General features: G+C 42.2%; 1 protein-coding gene across 3 annotated transcripts in view; it reads left to right on the forward strand.

Moving 5' to 3' along the window:
* LOC140076915 (leucine-rich repeat and fibronectin type III domain-containing protein 1-like protein) overlaps positions 1-21,542 on the forward strand; it is a 337,193-nt gene that overhangs the window by 81,460 nt on the left and 234,191 nt on the right. Inside the window, exon 2 of one of the 3 annotated variants that reach the window (XM_072123712.1) lies at positions 1,380-1,483. The exons of the other annotated variants lie outside the window; for them this stretch is intronic. The gene's annotated coding sequence lies outside the window, so the exon portion shown is untranslated. The remainder of the gene's footprint in view (positions 1-1,379; positions 1,484-21,542) is intronic. 3 annotated transcript variants of the gene reach the window in all.

The raw sequence follows: 21,542 nt of genomic DNA on the forward strand, positions 1-21,542 counted from the left end.
GACTTTCATGTAACACAAATGGCTGTCGGGCAACCCGACTGATTCGGACTGAGCGCGGGATTTAAAATTCAAATTGTGTCGCAAGACAATGCACTCACATACACTGGGAAGAAGATGGTGAACTCTGGCGGCCCTGAGTGGGGAAGCGACAGATGCAGGATATCGGGCGCACAATCTTAGTGAATTGCGCCGGACTTCATCCTCATCGGAGAACGCACCTCAGGGATCGCGACACGACCGGGTAAGTAAATGTGCCCCATGATTTCTCACAACATGTTCAAGGGAAAAAAATCTTCAACAGGGAACTGGAATTGGTTTTCTTACACAAACTTAGACTCAATTCTCCACTGGATTCAGAAGCGGAAAATATATACCCCCATTCATCCAAGAGAGCTTCTGCTTGAATCCGGTGGAACATAGGTCACAAAGACCTCACATTGACATCAGTGGGACTTGCAAAGGTCTTTACATGAACCATGTTCCATTGCAATTGGTAGATGGGTAGGCCTAACACCCAAAACCATCACCTCTCAGCTCTTGATGGTTGCCTCATTTATTCATGTGGCGCAGCCGCTACCATGTTGCCTTGCAATTGGCAGATGGGTAGGCCCAACACCCAACACCATCACCTCTCAGCTCTTGATGGTTGCCTCATTTATTCATGTGGCTCAGCCGCTACCATGTTGCCTTGCAATTGGCAGATGGGTAGGCCCAACACCATCACCTCTCAGCTCTTGATGGTTGCCTCATTTATTCATGTGGCTCAGCCGCTACCATGTTGCCTTGCAATTGGCAGATGGGTAGGTCAAATACCCAACACCATCACCTCTCAGCTCTTTATGGTTGCCTCATTTATTCATGTGGCTCAGCCGCTACCATGTTGCCTTGCAATTGGCAGATGGGTAGGCCCAACACCATCACCTCTCAGCTCTTTATGGTTGCCTCATTTATTCATGTGGCTCAGCTGTTACCATGTTGCCTTGCAATTGGCAGATGGGTAGGCCAAACACCCAACACCATCGCCTCTCAGCTCTTTATGGTTGCCTCATATATTCATGTGGCTCAGCCTCTAACCACACAATGAAACGATCTTCTTCCAGTTCCCTTTACTGTGTTCGCTCTGGCTCCAGCTGTATTCCCAACAGCTAATTATAGTTGGTGGTTGTCAGGTCCTCACCTATCCGAATTTAGATCCTCAATAACTTGGTAAACCCTTATATACACAATCATGCTGTGTCTACTTCATGCCGAATAAGAGAATCCCCTTCTGTGAGGAGGTCATTGAGCTGTAAGATGAAATGTATGCAACTTTACGTCTGTATTTCTTTACCTTTCTTGATCCGAACTATAAGATTCTACCTCACTGGTATTTATTGTAGGTCGTAGCTATGAAGGTTCATGATAGCAGAAGGAAAGCATTTTACCCAGTGTGCATTACACCCACCGGTCAATGGGACGTGAGCTGCGTTCAGATTTTGACCTCGTAAGTGAAGTTGTCTTTTCCTTCTGAGATTTTCATATGTAATGAGAAGTCTGTAAGTGAACGGCACCGGTGGGATGTATAACCTACTTTCTCTCCAACTTCAGAACATAATTAGGCTAATGTTGTCCAGAGATGAAGCATGCTTCTTCTGCGGACCCTAGTGATCTACATACTTCTGGACATTATTTTACTTAATAGTACAGGTTGACAGGTTGGGATTGTTCATCCTCATGTAGGACTTCTGCTAGTCTGGCATTTTGCTCCTGACATAAAATCTACTGAGCTATTTCTAGAATGAAGGTCATTTTCAAGAGAATTTGAGATGAAGATCATGACCTTACTCATTTTATGGTGCTTGGTTCTTCTTAATGCTCTTCAATAATCCTGAAACATCAAGATCTTGGATTTTTTAAAAAGCCTTAGTTATAGTCATCTGTAGAGCAACTAGAGTTGTTTCTGGGTCAAGGTAAAAGATAGGGAGCTCTGCTTTCAAAATGCATCAGGATTATGGTTTTATGTGCTGTGGAATTGGAGATACAGTCAGATAAATACATAGCCAGGAACTGGCTCACGATCAAAAAGAGGATATCAGATACTGAACTTTGTCATAAATAGGTAAATGCCATGTACAAACACAAACCCAACATCAACCCAAACTCCATGAGCGTGATTGACAAAGAGAGTCCTGATTACTCTGCCCATACACAGTGATTGACAGGGTAAGACCTGATTACCCCTCCCACATACAGTGATTGACAGCGAGAGTCCTGATTATTCAATCCACAAAGTTATTGTCAACGAGAGCACTGACCACCCAGTGATTGACAATGAGAGTCCTGAACTTTCTGCCCACACACAGTGATTGACAGTAGAGTCCTGATTATGCTGCCCACAGACAGTGATTGAGATCTCAAATTAACCCTCCCACACACAGTGATAAATAGTGAGAGTTCTGATTACTCCGCCCACACCCAGTGATTGGCAGTGAGGTCCCGATTACTCCACCTACACACCCAGTGATTGACAGAGTCCTGATTACACCGCCCCCACACACTGATTGAGATTCCTAATTACCCCTCCCAGACACATTGATTGACAGTGATATTCCTGATTACTCCGCCCACACCCAGAGATTGGCAGTGCAGTCCTGATTACCACGCCCACACACAGTGATTGACGGTGACTTATTTTAATATGTGGTTGACTTTGTTGGGGCTATCTTATCAAGATACTCCCTGTTTTTATCCTTTACTATAGGGTTTCCTGCCTGGTATCTGTGTGTGTGCTGCCCCACATCGCTCCAGTCTGGCGCTGTGCGCCCATTGCTGTCTATGGGGGACGTATATACTTTGGCCATATATACATCCCCCATAGGGTCGTCTGAATGTAATTTTTTGTACATATAATTTTACACCACTAGCCTCCATTGTGTATGTATCTGTCCACTCTTGCGTATGTAATACAATTACTATACACACATCTGAAATACGTATAGAAATAGTAAATACTATTATTATATACTATTTTCTATTTAGTTTTGCAAGTAAGACCGTACACTCACAATCTCTTACCCTATAACATCCAATGATCCCATGATCCTATAATTTCTAAATTTGTTGAAAAGAACACTTTGACACATTGAGGTATTTAGAGGTAAAATCTCAAACCCCCTCCCAGGGAAATCATGGTTGGCCATGGGTTTTTTTGGTCATGGAAAATAAGTAACATTCTTTAGGTTCCGAAGGGTTTAAACTCTTCAAATGGTGGTAGAAGAAGTTACATCTACCTCTGATTCATATCATAGAGAACAAATTTCCAGGAAATATAGGAATATTGGTGTCAGTTTCCAAATAATAATAGGATAGATTTGTAGCCTGACAGCCATCTATCTAGAAACCATTGAATCATGTAATGTAATGTGACGTTCCACATATAATCAATACCATACACAGAAACAAAGGTCAGGTTGAATTTGCTGCAGTCGACATGTTTTATCTAAATCTTCAGATGTTCCCCGGGGCGAGTACCAGCTTGGAATCGAATCTACGGGAATGACTTACATATTTCTACAACTCATGCAATGGTAGAATGTTCAATGTCAACCGAAGTCGATGAAATCTTTTATTAATTAAGCTTCTCTGCCATATGTTTATTGTGCGATGATATTGGTCTGTCTTGGTCTAGGCCACCAATACTTTCACACAGTTGAGTGGTCTGTCCACATTGACCCCTGAAGTGAGTCATCCGAGATAATTGATGGTTCTCCTACCGCTCCAGACACACTTGTTTTAGTAAATGGTATGAATTTTTATGTTTCGCATTGATTTGCTGTTTCAGTTTTATTCCATCTTAATATGTATGAAATAGACAACTGGTTGTTACAATTTGACTTGTCCGAAGGCCCCCAGTCACATTAGTTGCATCTAATGTGGATGCCAACTCCCGAATAACTTCTGGCATGACCCAAATGGCAGATGTGGGGAACAATAAAGATGGGGCATGTTTAAATCCATCAACCCAATCCTTTTAGTTGATATGTAATTAATGCTCAGCTCGCAGGCTGTCTAAGCGGGGGGGGGGGGGGGGGCTGCAGGACTGACCATGCTCTGTTCTTTTAAGGGGCACGGTTCCTCCTGCTTCCCCCCTCCCCCTTCTTCCTCCTGCTGGATTCCAGTTGGTGGCCAGCGAGTTTCGCTGGCCACTTGGGGGCATCGGTCCAGGATATTTTGGACTGCTCTGCGCTCAAGAGATCCTACCCCCCCTCCCAAAGTTATTATTGTATATTATTGGCTTGTTAATATGTTATTCTTATTGTTGGTTTGTTATTGCATTGTTCATATTGGTAGTCACAGCTTAGACCTGTGGTGGAATCTTGACCCTCTCGGCTGGTAGTTAAATCACCTGACAGAACAACTAGGACATTCCCCCGCGGAGGCGGGGCCAGGCATGCGAGGTGAAGTTTAGGGAAAGGGTCCGGGTTCCCCACAGGTCGCTTATTTGTTATTGTAAATAATAAAGCTGTGGCCGGCCCCCAATTTTTATCCCAAATTGTGTTGTGTTTTGGTTTTTGGAAGGGGGGACAGGGTGCATTTGGCGGTGAATCATTAATACGGTCAGTCTTACATAATAAGACAAGCCGATCAATACCAGATCATTATGATGTGTTACCAAAGTCAGGAATGATAGCCTTGAAAAACTCCTAGGGGTCCGGGGCTGAGAAAAGAAAAGAACCCATACTAGTCCTGCTCTAGTTCCTGGTTCTTGAATACTCCCATATTTTGGATTTTCATGCCTGGATCCTGAAGTTGGGAGGGGAGGCGGTCACGGGACCCTGTTCATCCACTGAATAGCCTTCTCAGACACAACTCCATGAGACTTCAATTCCTGTAGTATCCCCTAGTTGGGGGGGGGCGGTTTATTCATATTATACATTTTTGGAGGACCCCTTATCTTCAAGTATTACACAGAACACCCACTGAATTTAATGGGCTCAGTGTAAGGCTTATCCCGCATGTGGTTGTGCTGTCTCTCCTTTAGCCTGTGATTAAAATACTGTATTCATGGCTCCGCCCCTGAGGAACTACATTACTTTCAATACAAGATTTAAGACTTCATCTAAGGGTCATATAAAGGGATTGAAGGATATAAAATTTGGGTTTATTCAGTTTAGAAAAAAGATGACTGAGGGGAGACCTCATTACAATGTACAAATACCTGAACGGACAGTACAAGGATCTCTCCAAAGATCTTTTTATACCTAGGCCTGTGACCAGGACAAGGGGGCATCCTCTGCGCCTAGAGGAGAGGCGATTCTACCATCACCATAGACAAAGGTTCTTTACTGTAAGAGCAGTGAGACTATGGAACTCTCTGCCGCAGGAGGTTGTTATGGCGGACTCTATGTACATGTTCAAGAGAGGCCTGAATGCCTTTCTGGAGAGAAAAAATATCACGGGTTATGGGGATAAAACATTTATTTAATTCTTAAAGGTTGGATTTGATGGACTTGCTTCTTTTCCCTGGCTTGTATACTATGATGCTATGATAAGGAGGAAGATACCACCATGCCCAGCTTGTGGTGGTCAGTCTTGCTTCATTCCATCCCTTTGCTCAATCATGAAGCTTTGAGGTTCTCCCCATGAGGAACTACATTATTACCAGACAGGAGTTATCCAAGGGTCATACAAAGGAGGAAGAAGGAAGGTGAAAGACACGACAATGGACCCTTCCGTTGGGGGTGCAAATTCAAACACTTTAAATTTTTTCTATAGCCCCCCCCCCCCCATGCAAATTTTTTTCTATATACACCACTGTTTTACATGACTATTTTCTGAGAGAAAGGCCTCCATTTTACATCTAGCAGAAGACTGACTGCGGTTCTGTGACTAGTATTTCATATTTTAATAGATGAACCATCTTTTTTTCCAGAGACGGTGATACAAAAGGGGATTGAGGTGGATAACATTTCTGAAACAGAAGGTTAAATTAATTTCCAGTCAGTACTTTCTCTTCCTTTATTGTGATGTAAGCGCAGAATGTGTAGGTTTTATGTCTTTGAAGTCTGAGGGAAAAGCTTCGGACCTTTTGTTTTCTGGCGTCTTCTGCTGAGTTACTTCCACTTTCACAGTAAATTACACAATCATAAAAATGTGCTGAGAATTGAGAGTTTATGGTATTTCTGGTGGAGCAAAAAATAACCCACTATGACAGTGAGCATACTCCGGTGTTAGAGGTGCCCGCCATACGCTCCCCAGATAAAACGCACATCAGATATAGAGGGAAGATGACACTTTGTCCCTTCGCATCAGCCAAGTCCCCCCCAGTCCTGACAGGGAGCGAGCGTGGGCCGCAGCCTGCAATCGCTGACCCAGAACCTACAGCAGTTGTCCTACAGAGCTCTGGGGGATGAATTGCCGAAATGTATGAGAACTTAGACAGTTCTGTAATGGTGCTGACCTTCCTGTGGGCAACTCCTTACTTCTAACAAAGATTTGTGATCCCGGCAGACAAGACACACACCGATTCTCATGTTCCAAAGTCTCCATTTGTACTGTAGGAGAAAGGAGATGACATTGATATGTACTGGAAGATTAGGAAAAAGATTAAGGAATAAACAAGAGATTGTAGGACTGCACACTAGACTCCGGAGCCAGGACTGAGCAGGGAATGTCAACCAATAAATTAGAAGGATTTTATGTACAATCTGCTCTATAACATGCTATCTGCATAGAGGAAACTGTGTACAATGTGCTCAGCTCCTCCTGCTCTATAACATGCTGCCTGCAGATGGTGATCTATGTACAATCTGCTCAGCTCCTCCTGCTCTATAACAAGCTGTCTGCAGATACGACACTATGTACAATCTGCTCAGATCCACCTGCTCTATAACAAGCTGTTTGCAGATAGCGATCTATGTACAATCTGCTCAGATCCACCTGCTCTATAACAAGCTGTCTGCAGATAGCGATCTAGGTACAATCTGCTCAGATCCACCTGCTCTATAACATGCTGCCTAAAGATTGGACATGTACAATCTGATCATCTTCTCCTGCTCTAAAATTTGTCCCAGGAAAATCATCCTACGTAATCCTCGCTGTGTCTGTCATATAGGGATACAATAAAAAAGCGGTGAATAAGTAGTAATATATAGTGTATATCACTAATTGCTTCTAGGCCTCCTGTCTCAGTCCATGCCCAGGCATCACATGTCGCAGTTAGTGAGTCCGGTGCGGATATTGCGGTGTATTATGATTGGTGGTTGTGTCTTTCCCTCGCCCAGGTGTAAATTAGCAGAAATATATGAAATAAGAGAGGCAATGTGACACAACACTCCAGGCCCATGAGTGCACGCTTATGCGCGTTTAGTTTCCATGGAGACATCAGATTGTTTAACGTTCCCCGTGCAAGAAACGGGTTTCGAAGCATTTATAAGAGGAACGAGGAGCCATCCTTGTCAACGAGGCAGATGCATGGTCTACAGCAGAGGGAGGTTTAAACCCCCCCCATAATGGGGCCTACCCCCTACCGGGCCATTGACATACATGTGGAGCTCAGGCTTCTCCTCTCACACAGAGATACATGGAAAGATGTCAGCGCAGGTTATTACAAATTTATAGGCGGAGAGGATCCATGCATTATTAACCTCTTGTATGTCAAAGAGGAAAAACTGTTTCACCAGCAGGGGAATCACATCATGGAGGATTATAAATAGATGTGATTGTGATTGATGAGACGTTTAAGTGGTTTCTGGCTATCATTTTTTGCTTTAAATAGGATCATGGTGGGGGAGGGAATAAAAAGCATCGATTCCAACGCTGCCCCAATTCATATCAGTCTTTAAAGCAACAGATTTTACCCCATTAAACTACTATTAACCACTTAAAGTGAACCTGTCACCAGGAGTGTTGTTTTTAGCTGGTAACAGGTTCCAGTAGCCTATGCTATGCTGATTTTAAAAATGTCTTCTGAATTCTGAATCATTTCAGTACGTTATAAAAGTCTATTTCACATTACCAGGCTCCCTGCCAGCAGCATGTGGTGAGCCCCGGGAAGGAGGGAAGCTGCAGGTTGTGTGTACCTATGTCTCAGTATCCTCTGCTCCACACCGGCTGCTAAAGTTACCCCTCACCCTCTAGCCTTCTAGAGCTTACCACATGCTGCTAAAAATGACATTACCACTAACAGGTTTGCTTTAATGATAGGCCTGAAAAGAGATTAGTAACTGGTCACTTTTAGAAAATTTTCCGACATAGTGGTTTCTTTTTTTATTTTTTTTTTGAGCGCTACCCCAAAATTTTTTGGCCCTTTTTTATTGTGACATATGGGGTACAGTAAGTCAAATAATTAACAAATGCTTAAAGGAAACCTTACATTTGATTTCATGATTTAGAGAATCAGTAATCACTGTGTTGTCCCTGACAGGCAGAAGTAATCAATTGGTGCACCATCCCCCAACTGATATGTATGAGCCTGTCTGGATTAATCAATGCTCTGTGTAATGTGTTCATGTAGGCAACCTGTACGCAACCCAGCTTTCCCAAGGTCCTGAATAATCTAATTGTTTTTTGAGCAAAAGCACTTGGATCAGGGATTGAACAAGACATGTTTCTGCGTTAGTGTCTCTTCAGCATTCTCAAGGTATGTTTGGTTCACAATGCATAAAAACAAATGGTAGATTTCCTTTAAAGTTTTTTTTTTTAGTTTTATTTGGGGTCAAAGTTAAAAAAGCTAAAAAAATTATGTATTTTTCAATGTAAATACTTTTCTATTTTGTTTGAAAATGACTATTATAAGTTAACTGGGACATCTATTGGAACCCCAGATTCCGGGGGGAACGACACCCCTTGGGGGCAAATGTTTGAGACAAAGCTATACTTGGTCTGACCCTGCTTTGGGCCTCTTTCACACGAATGTATGCTTGCCCAGGCCATAGCCCCTCTCCGTATGGTACGCTGGGCAATACGTCCATTCCAAGGATGGATGTTTTGGGGCTGATTTACTAAAGGTCGCGCGCACTTTTGGCGGACTTTCCGTCTTTTTCGGGGATTGCATGGCTTTGACAGGTATTTAACAGGTGTCTGCACTGGGATTGTGTCTCACGCGATCGGATTGTGGCGTGGCTGCGCTGGCTTCCTTGCAACACAAATTGAGGGGCGTGTCATCGGACGATCCGACTGATTCGGACTGAGCGCGGGATTTAATTTTCAAATTGTTTCGCAAGATCAATCACTGACATGTGCCAGGAAGAAGAAGGTGAACTCCGGTGGACCTGAGCGGGGAAGCGACACATGCAGGATATCGGCGCACAATCTTAGTAAATCGTGGCACAGGGCATTGGAGTCAGACAATGCACTTTCTATGAACTCCAGCGGCCGTGTAAGTAAATGTGCCCCATTGCCTATTGAAAAGCCTGTGGCTGTATGCTACCCATACCGAGCCGTAACCAAAAAATCCACATGTGTGAAAGGGGTGTATCACATTTCTATGCAGTGATAACATGATTGCTGGGTCAAATAGAGTCGGTAGCAGTGCCAGAAACTCTACTTATCACATAGCACTGGAGAACCAGAGATGCAGGCAGGCAAAGAAATCAGAAAACAGTAACTGGATCTTTATCCACAACTGTAATTCCTGCCTATACTGTTAAGTGCCTGTCTCTCCAGCTCTGTAGATCACAGAAACACAAGCTTGATGCCATCTAAAAGATGAGATTATCATCTTTAATATGACACCAGAATGTTTCTAGGTGCTATAGAACCACAGATTGGGGAATTTGAAGTGACCCTCCCCCTGCAAACTCTGAACATGCTTCATGGCAGGTAAAATGTGACTCTTCTTTGCTAATTTTCACATACTTTTTTTTATAGTTATGAGATTTGACATAAAAGAGGGAATTCTATAAATGGCATGTCATACCCTACCTGGTAGTTTAATGGCGTGAATTCTAAATGGTGTCCCTTTAAAGGGGTTTTCCAGTTTCAGTTGGCGTTAGTAGTTGACCAGTGAACAAAGTGAATTTGGCGCACACTATGGTCTCACATCTCATTTTGCTTGTGTGGGTGCCTTAAGGACCTCCATTAAGGACCTCCATTTATTAGTCTCTCACTCCCATTACCTAGATAACCCATAGATAGTTCAGAGTTAGGACATTGGGGCAAGTTTACTTACCCGGTCCAGTCGGGATCCCGCGGCATGTTGTCCAACGAGGATTCGGGTCTGCCGGGATTCACTAAGGTCGTGCCCCTGATATCCAGCAGGTGTCGCTGCTGTGCTGAGGTCGACTGGAGTTCACCTTCTTCTTCCTGGTGCATGTGAGTGCTGATCTTGCGACACAAATCGTTTTTTATATTCCGCGGTTTTTCCGAATCCGTTGGGTTATCCGATGGCCATGCCCCCCGATTTCTGTCACGTGAAAGCCAGCGCCCATGTGCCAAAATCCGATCGCGTGCGCCAAAATCCAGGGGCAATTCGACACAAAACAGAAATATTCGGACACCCGACGAAAGTGCGGCGTTCGGACCCTTAGTAAATGAGCCCCATTGACTGCACTTCATGTCTAAGTGAAAATGGACCTGACCCGTTACTCCGGCAGCTGTGCCCATACTGTACAGTACAGTCTCCACTTACAACTATGTCTTATGTCTTAATGTCCTCTAACATTTATTAGTCACTTATACTAAATACAATTCCTACACGGAGGTGTCACCGACCTTCTTTAGAACAACGATTCCATTTCCTTCCTCCACTATTTCAGCTTAACAAACAATCACAAAATCCATTTATTAGAGGTGTAACATTTGCCTTTCCCAAAATGACATTTAGTATGCGTTCCGATAATTGAGCGAATTACCATGAAGTGCTGTCGACGGGAGTCATAAGTGCTATTTTGCATTGTAAAATGATTCACATTTTATTGTGACATCCATAAATAACGTGTAACGTCTCCTTCATTTTCACCTCTCGTCTACTGACACACATTTAATAAAAATAGATCCTAAACAGAGGAGCAATAAAAGGGGATGTGGAGATTACAGTCGCTTAAAGGACCAAATCTCTTGTATGGTCTCTTAGCTCCATCACAACATGTAGTAGGACAATTGCAGTGTGATGTCATCACCGAAAATGTGACATCATATAAGGAAATGGTTTGTTGCTTGGGATAAATTATAGATGATAAGGTGCAAGGAAGAGTTTCCGTTCTATGTAGATGGGTCAAGTACCCGCTGTACAATTTTAGGGGAGGAGAGTGTTTAATATGGTTGCCAGATCTGTGATGTCACATAAAATACAGGCGGTCCATACTTAAGGACACCCGACTTACAGACAACCCCTAATTAAAGACGGACCCTGTTGAGGTCCGCCGGAGTTCACTTTCATCTTCCCGGTGTATGTAAGCGCTGATCTTGTGACACAATTTCGTTTTTAAATTCTACGGTTTGTCCGAATCAGTTGGGTTGTCCGACCTCCACGCCCCCCGATTTGTGTTGCATGCAAGCCGGCGCCGATGCGCCACAGTCCGATCGTGTGTGCCAAAAACCGGGGCAATTTAGGGCAAAATGGTAAAAAGTCAGGAAACCCGACGAAAATGCGCTGTTCGGACCCTTAGTAAATGTTCCCCACTGTCCTTGGTAAGCAATAAAGAGACACCAAAGACAGTGTGGTATCCTTTTACAGCTGATCAAAGGAGGGGGGCAGGTGTCAAACCCTAATTGATCTGATATAATTGACTAGTCCTATAGTTCAGAACCTATTACTGTTGTGAGGGTACTGTAGAACTCATGCAGCTTCTGGCGGCCCACCAAGCTCAGGGGCCCACCGGTGAATTCACCTGTTCCCATATTGGCCAGTCCAGAGCCTGTTTGTTGGTTATTTTAATACCCTCCTAGGCCCATACAAAAAATCTCATCTTGAAAACCCCCTTTAAGCTTATGTGGTTAATTTATATCCATACATAATTTTTTTTTCTCTTGTCTGTAAAGAACAAAGAACATATTCTTACTGTCTACCGGTAACCTTCATTCGAGGAGTTCACGGCAAACACCAACCAGAAGACTTGGTTATAAAACATTGGATGCCTTTTATGAAATGTTATGTACGAGCCGTTACTAAGGTTACAGTAACACTAAGAATCGGTACTTAATATCCCTTGTTACTCCTTAGCATAAGGATAAGAGTGAGTGCAGCTTAGCAGGTGCCGGTTATGAGCTTCCCTGAGCAGTGGTCAACAAATCAACACTTTGTGTCTCGAGAACACAGGGAGGTTAGTAACTTTTGTTGACAGTTCTGACAGGTCAATTACAGAAGTTTTCCACCTTTAAGAAGCGCTCCCCACTTGTGACTGCCGGGGATTCTTATCTCTTAGCTTAAGAATCTACAGGAGCAATTTAACTAAATACACTGCTGTATTTTACGTTCTCCGGTAATTACTCCTGTACTTTCTTGATTGTCGGAATGGAGGCGTTTATAAACTAACTTTTTGATAGCTGTAAATAAAATCTTCCCGAGATGTTGCAGATAATATATCTATAATATCTGAAGTCTATATCATGGTAGTCTTCTATGATTTTATTAGGTTTATCATGTGATCGGATTATACCCCCAGTGGATCAGGTTGGAGTGTCTGGTAAGATTTTCAAGGATTGTTGGCTACCATGAAGGTGGACTTGATGACATGGCTCTTTTTAATAATAGGTCATGAAAAATTTGAATTAAAAATCAATATTTTTGGCCCTTGCTGGTCTGAAAATAATAAAGAAGTAATTACATTGGTCCCTGTCACCGGTCCAGCACAGTGTTCTGCCTCGGTTGGTGTACTGAGGTTCAGGAGTGCTCTGTTTATGTGACATCACGGGTGTTGGTTTGAGGTGCCAAGCTGGACCAGAGGAAGGGAACAAGGTTAGTACAAGTTCTTAATTATTTTTCATAGTTTATACGGTTGAAAAAAGACACTTGTCCATCAAGTTCAACCAAGGAAGGAAACCTTACTCAAACTGGGCCCAATAGTATAAGATTAAGGTTACGAAGGTTACAGTAACACTAAGAATTAGTCCTAAACATAAGGGTAAGAGTGAGTGCAGCTTAGCAGGCACTAAAGCGCTAAAACCCCTTGAATTCAATTTCCATCGGCCAAGGATTCTCCTTCATGTATATGGATGTGTTGATATTCTACTTGGCCATTGTTGGAATAATTCCTATTATTGTAATTAATGCAACACCCTTACTTATCTGTATATTGTATGTATGAGCTTTTCTGTAAGTTGTTAATAAAGTTGTGTTTTTAAAAACACAGGAGAGACAGGATGTCCAGAGGAGACATGGTCTTGCATGTTGACTGATAAGCCATGCTTAGTTATGCTGTATGTGATCATTATTAATTTAACTTCAGTTCTTGAATAAACTCTACCTTTAATATTACACGCGTGGACAGTGTCCTGAATGAAAACAAAACTACTTCTCCCGCCATTGTGATGATGTCATTGATGACGTGCCTTAGTGCACAAAATAAACATAGTAGAGGAGGTAATAAACATAAGCTAGCAGCCAGATGTCATCAGAGACCACTTATGTTCTCTGGGGGCGTGTCTCTGTCTGCTATATATAAATAAAAGGTTAACGCCCCTTTGTCTAGCTAACTCACTTATACATTTTTGGTGACGGTATCTTTTGAATGGGTGGACATATTTGTAAAAGCAAACACCATATTTATCAGGAAGACGTCGGCGAAGAAATGAGTTGAATCTTTCCACATTTGGTGTTGGGTTGGTGACAAGGTCTCTATGGGGCCAATAGAACAATTTGTAGGCCACTCACCGGTGATGATGATGGGTAAAAACAGGAATCCTTTGTGTAGCTGTCCAGCATTCCTGCCCACCAATCCCGTACCCAGGGTCGGCTCCAAGATTCAGTAGGCCCCTGGGCAACAGTGCCTCAGTAGGCAGCAATAAAACTCATAGAACTCATGTTCCCTAAAAATAAAATCTTGGTGGTCCGCCACCAACCTGTGCCCCATTCTGACTTGATCTATAGAGGGGGTATAAACGGCTGTAATGGTGGCATTTTTATATCTTAGCTCCCTGCCGCACTCACTTCCCTCCTTAGAAGTTCATGCACGTGTGACATTATTAGTTACTGCTTACATAAGAGTTAAAGTGATTCATAGTGCATGTTAATGATCGGCATCCAGTGAGTGATGGATAGTTTAAGCTAGTGTGACAAGGAAAGGGGGAGTGGAAGTAAAGCTGTTACTTTGAAGTAAACACTTTATACAGCTGTCAGCTATATTCTCCGACTCCCTCATAAAAATGCATGCTTATTTCAAGAGGGCATGTATATTACCATAGGAAGAGGATGAGAAGCGTCTGCAAGACGGCTATTCATACCGAAGCCCAAATGCAAACTTCCACCGAGCTTGGTTAAATGGAGCTCATCTACCACAGATGGGGCATGTTGTAGTCCATATGTCCAATCCTGTTTTATAACCTCTTATAAGCTGTCATGGGAGAAGTGGGTGACCCCTACTGCCATACCCATTAGAAAGTCATCCAAACCTACCAAATATTTTCCATTGTCCTTATCTCTGCTAGTCTTTAAGGGAGTCTCTCCAACCCAGACATATTGCCAAATTGGGGGCCAAAAAGCCAATCCGGCAAACATTGGGTCCATTTATCTCTAGCGAGGAGTATTTTCCCCTCTCTACAATATGAAAATTAGGCTCCCCTCCCCACTTTGCCAATTGAGTTGCATATTCTTGTATTGTTTTATTGGTTTGGGGCCACAAAGATAAGTTTCTGCTTCTCATAGATGCCCTTTAGGGGCACTTTTGCTCTTGACTGATTCTCTTAGCCATTCCCAATAGACCAGTGTGTACTAAAGCTGCTTATTTTGTCCACCTAGCCAACCATCCAATGTGTTTTTGGATGGATTTGAACATGCCCAATCCTTCGTTCTCATACTGTCACCCCTTAAACCCCTTACTGAAGATGAGCCAAAATCATCAGCTTCTTGAGGAACTTGTTCTTCTCTCCCGATTGAGAGCTTATACTGGGCTTGCATGTTCATTTGAGAGTCACAAGCAATTGCTACCTTTACATATCATCACCTGCCCCCACGTTTTGTGAAACACCGGGGTCTTTCCTCTTATAAATTGGTATGACCCGTTGTCCACTGGTTATAGGAACTCTAAACCCTAATTATAGTTGTCTTCCATTAGTACAATGTCCCCAAAAATGAGCTGATTAATTTCTCTCCATTTTTCCCAGTAATGTTCTCTGCTTGTGGATTTTTCTCATTTCTGTGTACATTATGATGAAAATATAGAACAATCACAGCAGACTGGTTTCCCGCAGAGCAGTGATATCATTTTGCAGAATATAATTTTCTCATAGTAAATTGCTTTATTTATTTTGTTTTTCTTTTTTAATCAACTTCACTCCCGTACCTGGTAACTGAGTGTTGTCTCTTCATCTTGCGAGGCCAACCCTCATCTTGTTTGTGTTTCGATCGAGAAATGTTGTCTCTACATTTTCATTCGGAAATTAAGAGACTATTAACTGCTTTTCAGGGAACAAGAATTTAAAGGGAATTTCCAGAACGTAGAAAAGGGTCTGCCCTTTATCCAAATAACATTGTCAGAGTTGTCCTCGGGCCATGGGTTGATGGTCCCATCACCAAGGCTCAGAATAAGAAGGTTGCTGCTTGGTTTGGGTCCATGCCGAATTCAGGTTCAGATCAAGCCATAAGCCCTATGGGTGTTAATCCTATAAATGCCAGTAGCACATGCCTGATGACATCACAGGAGCCATGATCCAAGGAAAAATGGTGGAAGCATTGCCCTCACTGATCTCGGGTGTTACCTGTGTGTTCGGGTTACGGTATCAAAACTTCTGTTCAAGGTGCCACCAAACTCGCTAAAACCTGAACCTAAAAGGGGAAAAAACAAATGAATTTAGTCTCGAGTAGAGAGGAAATTGGTGTTCCAGGTTAAATCAAATCAAATGACAATGGAGCACTATCCCTGTTTCATCTCCATAGGCGACAAGGCTTCTTTACTGTAAGAACTGTGAATCTGTGGAGTAGCCGAGTTCAGGAGTTGGTTACAGGAGGGACAGCAGAGAGCTTCAAGACGGGCATAGATGCCTTCTTACATCAAAATGACATTGATGGGTATATTAAAATAAATAATTTTGTTACCTTACATTGCTCCCTCCCACATCCCTTCCCTTGCCTTGATTGAATTGGATAGACATATGTAGATAAATGTAAAGTTATGCCATGGAAACAAAAAGTACAATTATGTTCTAAACAGTCATAGACAAAGGTTCTTTACTGTAAGAGCAGTGAGACCATGGAACTCTCTGCCGCAGGAGGTTGTTATGGCCGACTCTATGTACATGTTCAAGAGAGGCCTGGATGACTTTCTGGAGAGAAAAAATATCACGGGTTATGGGGAAAAACATTTGTTAATTCTTATAGGTTGGACATGATGGACTTGCATCTTTTTCCAGCCATATATACTATGGTACTATGGGGCACATTTACTTACCCATCCTGTTGACGCCGCTGATCCGGAATGTCCGACGAGGATTCGGAGCTGCCGCAATTCACTAAGATCGTGTCGCTTCCCAACTCAGGTCCGCCGGAGTTCACCATCTTCTTCCGGGTGCATGTAAGTGCTGATCTTGCGACACAATTTTGAAAGTTAAGTTCCGCGGTTTGTCCGAATCAGTTGGGTTGTTTGATGGCCACGCCCTTGATTTGTGTTGCATGAATGCCGGCGGCGATGTGCCACAATCCGATTGCGTGCGCCAAAAACCCCTGTGCAATTCAGGGCAAATCGGAAATATTTGGGAAACCTGACGGAAATGCGCCCGACGGACCCATAGTAAATGTGCCCCTATGTCTTTTTTTTTAACCGTATTAACTATGAAGAACATAAGATAACTGAAGTTAGTGGATAAAGAAGCTCTTTGCTGTGATATTTAAGAGTCTATAAAAAAGGGCTAATAACAGCGTGCTGTTGGGGTCCATGTGAGCAGCTGTGATCTTAAGGGGGACTTGGAAGTAAATGTTTAGTTAACCTACAGCTCCTCCACAGGGGAAGTTCAGTATTACATGATGCCCATTGAAATCAATTAGTTGCCTGTACATTGCATGCATAACACATGTGCTGGGACTCCCAGTGGGCTAGGCTCTTTGTAGCTGCACCGGTTTAATTGACAGAGATTTCCTATTATGGCATATTTTATTTGAACATGGATTTATTAAACATATAACTAAATTTTACCTGCAAGCAAAGACAAGTTCACATAATTTACTCAGAAAAACATAAAAATTTTATTGAATGAATCGTGAAAAAACTATTCAAGAGTATTGTTTTTTTAATATGACTCGGTGCTGTGTGATTCTTCCTTGAAATGTATTAATAAATTGCATTTTTACACAGCCGGTCTCTGTCCAATAGGTACACACCCCAGAGACACACCCTTTTATCGAGGAGAATGCACACACCCAGTTGTCAAATTATTTATACATTTCTCAGAGAAATAATGAAGAAATTACATTATATAGAGTTATGCGGAAAGGTTCTTCGGAATTGCAATTTTATGGAAAAATTATGTTTCTACTGAAAAGAAGTCAGCAGAGGCGTTGGATTCACTTAAACGTTTTTTACTAATATATAAATAGTACCTGAATTGTAACCTCTAAGAGACAGTCTGGGTAATAGAGAAGAGCAGGAATTTTAATTCCCTGCAGAATCACAATTTAACTCCTACCTCGCGCTGTAAAGATGAGCAAATCTGTACTTCGACACGCAGATTCGGCACAAACTTTTTCTTTTATGCTTCAAATGAACCAATGTTGTTCGTAATGACTTTAGGATGTAACCCCTCTAGTCCTTTAAAACACAATTCTGGATTTGATGATCTTCTACCAATTTTTTTCACTAGGGCTAGTTTTTTGGGTTAGCATTAGAATTACCCTGACCCAGCCCAAATTTCAAAAACTGTTCAAGCACCATTGGTTCAAATGGATTCAATCCCATTTTTAAAATAAATCTTTTGAAAATGTCTACGAAGCTTCAGCCAATGGAATCTTGAATGATTCACTCATCTCTATTCTGATGCTTAAGGAACTGGCGACCCACATCACAACGACCACCTCTTCCACCTCCTAATGAGATGATTGCTCTTCAAAAAAATAAAAATCTGTGGTTTAGAGGAGTACAGGGGTTTGTATTCCAATTTCGAGAATTTTGAAGCACCATTGGTTCAGACCGATTCCATTCCGACTCCCCCTCTACTCCTTTAAAACACAATCCTCAATTTGATGATTTTCTTCAAATTTTTTCACTAGGGTTAGTTTTTGGGTTAGCATTAGAATTACCCCGACCCAACCCTGATGTAAAAATTGCAAAAAATAAATTAACGAAAGTTTAAAAAAAAAATAAATAAAATCTGAGGCTTACAGGGCTTTATATACAAATTTCAAGAACTGCTCAAGCACCATTGGCTCAGACCCATTCAATCCGACTTCTACGAAGTTCTACGAAGCTTCAACGCGTCAAATCTTAAATAATTTGCTTATGTCTACTCTGAAACTGGCGACCCACATCCCAATGGCCGCCCCCTTCCCCCTTCTAGTTATACTATACAGATGCTGCTTTGAACATTTTTGACTGCCTTTTTAAACTTAGGTAGAATTTTAGGTTCCCAAAAGAAAAGAATATGTGCTTCAAAGTGCCTCTGTTGATTTGTTCATTTTCTACAAATTGTTTCACTAGAGTTAGTTTTTGGGTTAGCATTAGAATTACCCAACCTTGATGTTAAAATTTGCAGAAAATGAATGAAAAAAACAGTTCAAGCACCATTGGTTCAAATCGATTCAATCCGGACTTAAAGGAAACCTACCACTTGAAGTGGCAGGTTTCAGATGGAAATACCGGGCACCAGCTCAGGGTGAGCTGGTGCCGTTGCTGATTTTTGTTAGTGTTTTAAACCGCTGTATTGCGGTTTAAAACACTTTTTAAACTTTATAGCCGGCGCAGGGAGGTACGCGCTCGGCGCTTACCATGCGCGCGACTCTCCTTCACTTCCTATGTAGCCGCGCGCACGGTAAGCGCCAAGCGCGTACCTCCCTGCGCCGGCTATAAAGTTTAAAAAGTGTTTTAAACCGCAATACAGCGGTTTAAAACACTAACAAAAATCAGCTCCGGCACCAGCTCACCCTGAGCTGGTGCTCGGTATTTCCATCTGAAACCTGCCACTACAAGTGGTAGGTTTCCTTTAAACCAAATCTTTTGAAAATTTCTACGAAGCCTAAGCCAATTGAATCTTGAATGATTCACTCATCTCTATTCTGATGCTTAAGGAACTGGTGACCCACATCACAATGACCATCTCTTCCCCCTTTCTAGTTTTTCTGCCTTGTACATTTTTGAGTTTCTTTTAGGATTTTAGATATAAAAAATAAAAGAATAGGTGCTTCCAAGGCTGAACTATCAATCAAAAATATTACACATACATCAAAAGTGTTGATGACCTTCTTCTTCTTCTTGACCGCCTCTATGAAGCGGAGGCCATCTCATTGCATTGACATTGTGCCCATTAATCGTTGCCTACAATTAACTCTTTTGAATTAGTTATCCTCTAATCTTCTTCAGGTTGTCTCTGGCACAAATTTCTTAAATGGGATTATCTTCAAAAACTGCTGACTATAGCTGGCGCCAAGCATGTGAACAGCAATGACTAGTATAAATGTTGCCATCAATGGCATTTGGTGTACATCGATGACCTATGCCTAGGATTGGCCATCATTATCAGATTTGTTGGGTGTCTGGGGGAAGAACAGCTCCATTCTCTGTGTAGTGGTCATCCTTGGGAACTACAGCCCCATTGTTAAGCTGCAGTAACACAGTTTGACCACTACACAGGGTATGGAGCCATTCTTCTCACTCCGTTCTCTGTGTTTACCATCTGATTGGTAGGGTTTCTACTAATCTGATGACCTAGAAAATGTTGCCACCTTCATCAAAGACCACTTTTGGGGGCATCTGAGGAGAATACACGGAGTTGGGGGAACTTATGTACATTTTATAATTGACATAATTCACATCAATATATATATAACACTTTCCTATGCCTAACATCTACAATTGAATGAATGCATACAATAGTTGGCTCCTTCTACCGAAATTGTTCAGCCTAGTGTGTAGAGTATGCATGTCTGTGGAGGGCTTGGATGCAAAGCTATCCAAGCGTTCAGCCAAAATCTAGTTTATATCTACAGCCAGTCTTTCCAATTGTACGATAGATAACTCTAGGTGATATATTTATTATTGATTTTCTCATTCATTTATCAAATCAAGTGACAGTAACAATAATTGACCGGATGCAAATGAGCCAGGAGATACGTAAGTATCATAAGAAATTATGGACAACTCATTGGATGGGACATATTACTGGCCTGCAGCCTGAAGAGACTTGATGTTTCAGTAGGTGGCAGACATTGATCGGCAGCTCCATTATAATACCTGAGAGGAACTGAAGCAAGTGACAGGGCTGTCAGTCTATGGAGAATATCCAGGGAAAAAAATATATTTATTAAATATATAATCCTGGTCATGGAACCTCCACTTTCCTGTTTGTTCTGACACAAGCTCCATGGGGGTCATGTATGAATAGCTAATCCTTTCTTCTCCAGTGACAGAGAATGGAGTCCATCAGCCAGGCCGCCCGAGCATGTCACCGACACAGCTTGTATGGGAGTGATTGATTCCAGTGGTGGGTCTGAAATAGAATGATAATAAATAGTACAATCTGACCATAACACAAAAAGCATGTAGAATTAATAGCACAATTCGGTAAATAAATTTCATTATTGCATTTAAATTGGCTACATTTTCTTAAATAGTAAAATCTGAGCTTCCTGTAGCCACCACTAGAGGGAGCTCACTGCATACCTCTTTATCACTGAGTTAAATGGTATCCCATGTGTTGCACTATAATACCTAGTCGGATATCTAGACCAAATCATGACCAACATGCCCTATATTCCAAGCCGAATCCATCCAGATTCCAACTGGAATGCAGGCATGTTACTTCTCTTGATTCTAATAGGAAAGGGATTTTCCATCTGAAAAAATTGGTCCTTACAGGGGCTTCAGATTTACTTACCAACTGTACTGAATTGGTGGGGATGCTATTACGGTTCTGGGAAGGCACCAGCAAATTTGACCATGTCCTGGTCCAAAAATGGGAGGGGTTTAAAACATCCCACCCCAAATTTGACAAGGTGAGGCAGTCAGTGGACAGGTTGGTGGGCAGAGGTTTGGAAGTATTGCGCCACAAAAAGTTGCACATTCCTATGATACCGACGGGTGCGTTGGCTTTTAGAAAAACACTTCCCGTACTCTTCTTCCGATTCTCTCAGTATTGTTTAAATAAAAGAAAATTCCATGCAGGTTGATGATTTAACATATTTCTGTCAATCTCGGTACACAGACGCGCTGACATTTTTATCTCCATTGTCTACTTCCTCACTGTAATTTTACACTCAACAGGAA

This window comes from Engystomops pustulosus, chromosome 9 (genome assembly GCF_040894005.1).
Source record: "Engystomops pustulosus chromosome 9, aEngPut4.maternal, whole genome shotgun sequence".
NCBI classification, from domain to species: Eukaryota; Metazoa; Chordata; class Amphibia; order Anura; family Leptodactylidae; genus Engystomops; species Engystomops pustulosus.